The sequence below is a fragment of the Orycteropus afer genome, unplaced genomic scaffold (assembly GCF_000298275.1).
Source record: "Orycteropus afer afer isolate SDZICR_OR568_19922 unplaced genomic scaffold, OryAfe1.0 scaffold00361, whole genome shotgun sequence".
NCBI lineage: Eukaryota > Metazoa > Chordata > Mammalia > Tubulidentata > Orycteropodidae > Orycteropus > Orycteropus afer.
Window position 1 is genome coordinate 2197170 of NW_006921948.1, and position 6183 is coordinate 2203352.

Sequence of the window (6183 nt, forward strand, 5' to 3'; positions counted from 1 at the left end):
GGAAGTAGATTGCCCAACCTTCCTTCTGAATACACACACACACACACACACATACATATAAACGGCTGGTGCTGGAATGAGATAAGACTTTTAGAGTGATTTGATAAAGTGACTCTTTTTCACACATGACAAGAATATGAACTTAGGGGAGCAAAAGTGTGGAATGTTATGTATTAAATTGTGTTCTCCTAAAATACGTGTTGGAATCCTAACCCCTATACCTGTAATGCAGTCCCATTTGGGAATAGGGTTTTCTTTGGTATGTTAATTAGGTCATGTGATTTTTTAGGGTGTATCCTAAACTTAAGCACTTTGAAGTTATAAAAAAGCAGGTGAGACAAAGAAGTGATCATAAATGGAGCCAATATACAGTCATGAGACAATCACCTAGGAACTGAAGAATGCGGGGGCTACAGAACCTGAAAGAGACAAGGATTTTTTCCCAAAAGTGACACAGAGAGAGAGGCTTCCCCTAGAGCTGGTACCCTGAATTCAGACTTCTAGCCTCCTGAACTTTGAGAAAATAAATTTCTGCTCTTTAAAGCCAATGAATAAACGAAAAGAAAAGGGAAAGTCAAGCTTTATAGTAGCTTTGAGAAGCACTGTTCTCTGCAGTTCTTTAGTGGAGACCTGAAGTCTCATGGGTAAGCACTGGTAGTGCAGGAGTTTATTGACTCTAATGAGCACTGGCAAAGGAAAGGACAAGTATCTGGGGCCCCACACAAATGTACGGGTTATGGGAAGTGGGAAGTAAGAGAAAATGGATCTTGTGGTCTGCAATGTGTACGAGGGGAAGAAATCTAATTGATCCTACTGTATTATTGATTTCCCAAAGCATGATTCTTGATACTTCACTTGTCTTTATACTTTTTCTCAACTGCTCACTTCTTAATTTGTGTAACTCTTGTTTGTTTGCATGGCTAATCTGGCCTTGAAAACGTGAAATCCTTGATGGCAAAGACTGTGTCTTATTTTTCTCAATATTCTACATATTTAGCATGGTTGTTGTTGTTATGTGCCATCGAGTCGGATCCAACTCATAGAGGCCCCTCCTTGGGTTTCTGAGGCAGTATCACTGCAGAAGTAGATTGCCCAATCTTCCTTCCGAGGAGTGGCTGGTGGGTTTGAACCACCAGCCTTCTGGTTAGCAGTCAAGTGCCTTAGGCACTATGCTACCAGAGCTCCCTACTTAGCATAAAGCATGGCTAAAATAATGCTCAGTAGGTTTTTGTTTAATGAACAAATGTCCAAATTCCATAGGGGTCAGGATATAATTCCATAAAAGTCCGGGGGAACTGGGATACTTAGTGTGAGTTTCAGGGCAAAGTATACATATATTATAATGCATATATTAGGGTTGGTGACACAAGAGGACCTTGGCAAGCTGGGAAACTGAAGCTTTCATGGCCAAGATTGCAACATGTCAATATCTACAATACTGTCACATCAGAGAAGGTCATCTTGGTATATGTTGACGAGATCTCTTATAAAGACGTAGAATTATGATAGAGGTCACATTTTGGTTTGCTGTGCTGTGGAACTGATATAATACTATAACCATCTCAGGGTAAAATGCTTATTTCCTACAAGTGATTAATTAGGCATTATACAACTGTGTGTTGTCATATCAAGTGTTTTCTGTCATCAGATTTCAAAAGAACTTTTTATCTTGTTTCTGCATGGGAATAAGGAAATTCAATAACCATGAATATTTCAAAGTGCTTATAATTAAAACTTCATGTGCTTGGCACGAAAACATGTTTCAAAGATTGAGCCAATTGTTTGCTGATTCTGCTGTCAGTCTGCACCCATGCATGCTAACAGCTGGCTAGTAAACACTGCATGGCATTGCTTCTCAGCTACCATGGAAGTAATGAGATCTCGCTTTCTTTTTGTGTAATGTCATTAAAATTTAAGGTAAAGAATAAAATGCTCATGTTGTGTTTTCTGTTCAGCTTTTCATCTGGGGCAAAATAAGGTTACTTGAAGATGGAGACAGAACACTCTTATCAAGCTGGGCCAGGGAAATAGAATATGGCCTTTAGTGCTAAAGTGCAACCCTTTCTGCCCCCCTTAATTAAAAAAAATTCCATAGAGTCAATTTTTTTTTTTTTTTTTTTTGGCCTTTCTTCCAAGACCTCTCTGGCTGGAATGGAACCTGGAGACTTCTGTTTAGTGTCCAAGCATGTTAATCATTGGTACCACCCAGTGACTCTAAAGGGCAGTAAGAGTGGTCTTATTTCCTTCCAAGGGAACCTAGGGGAAAGTCAAGCTGTGCAGAGTCCTTAGAGATGGGGTAGGTGGACCTGCGCAAAGGTGAGGTATGATGGTGGTAAGCAAAAAATGTGGTGTGTATAGCTGACAAATACTAGAGGTTGTGTCCTACAACTCATTAGGGTTCAAATCAAGGTCAACTGTCAAACTGCCCCTAGTATGTTTGGGGGGATGCTCAGGTGCCAAATAGGGCTGATAGAAGAATAAGAAAAGCAACAAAAACACAGAAGCAGAAAGACATGGAATATACTTCAAGGCATATCCCCAGTGGAATGCACACACACGGTCGTTCTTCATCCCTTTGTGAAAGAGTAGGTTTGAATCATTTAAGATAGACAAGTGGACTAGAACAAAGTAGGGCTCACCTACCTCTGCCATGCAACAAAAAGACTAGACTCAGGAAATTCTCAAAGTGTTCGGTTGGAAACTTGCATTTCTACTTATAGAACTCCATTCAATCATCATGTCTTTTCATCCAAAATGTTGACTACACAGAGTAGGAAAGCTATTGAGCTTCAATTATTTCATACTCAAACATGTTCAAGAAACACAAACCTGTGCTAATTATTCTTAAGCAGATGGGCAAGTTAATGCTTGGGAGGAGGTGGGAGCACTGGGATGCCTTCCATGCTTCCCTTCTCCTTGTGGGCCTGGGACTTTGGCTGCTTTTACTGCTTTCTCTTCTATGATCTCAATTCATTATACGCTTACTGTGGAGTGAAAAATTTACAAGTATTTCTCTTCTATCCCTGCACTCTGTTGATTACAAAGCTCCATTTCTGGAGAGCAGCTTTCATTAAGTCATTCCTAATAACAGCAAGCCAAGATCCATTCAATTTACAGTGTGATACACGGTTCCTTTATTGTTTCTTCTTCAATTTATAATTATTTTCTTTGAGTAGTGAAGGTTAAGGGTAAAGTGCAATAGTCTATGTAATTTTCTCTAATTCTCAGCACAGTAATGTCTAAGTATACACTGATTTGCTAGCAAATCAATTTTCATAATTATGCTAAATATGCTTTTGCATTTGTAAAACCAACGTATTAGACCTTCACCTCCCCGGTCCTACTCAAGAACAGGTACTATTCCATCATACTCCAGGCTTTGTGCCTTCCAGATCTTGGGCCAATATTGGCCTAACATGTTAAAATAACTGACACCCTATTCATATCAGTGGGTGGAGTCTGGAACTGGTCTTGCTTTTCTGTGCACCCAAGAAACCACCTTACTATAGACACTGGGCGTCTGTTACGGTTCTTCTATAACTAGTTAATTCCTCTTTGGAACCATGCCCAAAATCCTTATCTACTTGGATGGGGCCATGGTTCTCCATCTTGTCTTTGCCAATCCCTCATCCAATAACTAGACCCTATCTTCTTTTCCAATATGTCGGCTTACATTATCCATGAATTTACCATACAAGCTGAACATTACATCCCTTACAGCCAGTAATAAAGTTGCATTAATCCCCCTAACCCTAGCCCAGATTACCTTTATCAGCTTCTTCTTCGTCCAAGTTAGCATGCTAGGAAGTAGGGAATAAGTCTCCGGGGTTGCTTTAGACTTTCATAAGATAAGCTGCACAGTTTCAGAGAAAAATAGAATTCAGAGAGGGGAGGTGTCTCTCCTGTGCACACCAAGAAGCAAAAATAAGATCTTCACCAAGAGAAATAGTAGGGGCAAAGTCCAAGAAGCTGAGGGCTTGTCATTGTCTCACTTTCCCAGTCCCAGCCCCATTAGTTGCTCCCCTGATACTCTCAACCTGTAGGCTTAGCTACACCCACTATATGAATATGGAATTAGCCTGCCAGGATGTCAGGAGTCCCAACGTTATAACTGTGTGGGCTCTGGAGTTAGTGTTACTGTCCTGGTACCTCATGTTCCTGGAGGTGTGTGTTGGCTACATGGAGACCCACAGCCATTCTTTATCCTTTTTCATTTATGCCCAGCTCATACCATAGTGTCATTCCTTTGTGTTCTTAATCTATACTCTAAACCCCTATATCTGTTCAGAACCTTAGAATACGTCCTCAAAACCCTGATGCTCTACTAATCCCATGCTAGGTAACTTCCCTGAAGAGTTGGATCTAGCTGCCTTTACGTGTAGATGTCAACCAGATGGAGTCCTCTGGCATGCATGCTGCTGTCACTGGTATGATTCTGAGCATCAGTATACCTTGAAATGCCTACTTGCCACATCCTCCCCATTCTTACAGGACTTATCGACAATCAACACTGTGTTAATCACACCTGGGTTAATCACACCCCCTTGAATATTGTCATATGAATGCAATAACTATCAGAGGCCAGCCCAGGAGACAAATGCATCACTTTAGTCCATTTCTGGTCCTAGCTTCACCCCAGCCCCCTTTAAGTCCAGTTTCCTTCTTTCCCAGAGGCCCGTCATTGAAGTCTTAGGATGTTTCATACCCAACCCCCTCCTACAAAGCTAGGATAGTCTCTGGTTATAGCACAGACTATATCCATGTCATGAAATCCCTATTCCGTATCATCTTTAAAGCACAGTTTGAAAATTGGGGAGTTTGCAGCAAATATGTTTTGGTTCTGCTTGAATGGTGCTTTCATTTTCCTTGTTTTCTCTTTTTAAATTCCATTTATTAAGGCTTACCTCCTCTTTCACTATAGGTTCCACCACCCATTATTATCTTATAACTGGTTGCTTTGCTCATTTAGCATACTTGCCTTAAACCTGAAGGCATTTCGGTTTGGGAAAAAGCCCAGCTTTACGTAATGTTGGGGAAGTTAAAAGGCTAAAATAAGCCTCTGAAAAAAGAACATTGCAGAGGAAGGAGAGTCAAGCTTTATAGTTACAATCTACAATTGCTGGGCAAATCTGTGGCAAAAGACCTTTATAAAGTGTTAGAAAGTGAAGATATTGCTTTGTGGACTCAGGTGTGCCTGACCCAAGCCATGGCATTTTCAATTGCCTCAAATGCATGTGAAAGCTGGACAATGAATATGGAAGACCAAAGAATTACTTCATTGGAATTATGGTGTTGGTGAAGAACATTGACTATTATACCATGGGCTGCCAGAAGAATGAACAAATCTTTGTTGGAGGAAGTACAGTCAGAATACTCCTTAGAAGGATGGCAAATGTCTAACATCTCACTTACTTTGGACAGGTTATTAGGAGGGACCAATTTCTGGAGAAGGACATCACTGTTGGTAGAGTGGAAGGTCAGTGAAAAAGAGGAAGACCCTCAATGAGACAGATTGACTCAGTGGCTGCAATAATCAGGACCATATTAAGGCATATGAAAGCCCTAAAGCTTGATAATCTATAATGCCCCTTCCTCTGCTTACTCCCACATTCAAATGGGATATATGAGTTATATATATATATATGTGTGTGTGTGTGTGTGTGTGTGTGTGTGTGTTAACTATCTACAATGTAACATCTTTTTAAATACGGCTATAGTATTGGTGATTGAATGCAAAAGCGGCATCTGTGATTTTAACAGAATGAGATGAAGTGGGTTGTAAAATTTTAGTGGATGCAGGGTACTGAGATTTTTACTACATACTACATTTTCCACAAAAAGAATATTCCACTTATTCCACAACAAAGAAAATGAGTCAGCGAACTGAATTCTTTCCCAAATCAATGTAAAATTTGTTGATCTCCCACAACAACAACAAAAAAATTGTCTTTCACCAATTTTGCTTTAAATGGCTCATACTTCATTTTTGATGTTTGTTTCATAATAAATGCTATCATGATAAATGAGCAAATGAAAAGATGTCATAAAAGAAATTTAATGATCAGAAAATAAATATTACAACAAATTACTGTATTTTATTTTTAGATATTTCATCTCTAGCATGTAATTAAAAATACTTCTTTCTATTGTTTTCATGCAAGTTTCAAATGTGTCAATGGTGAT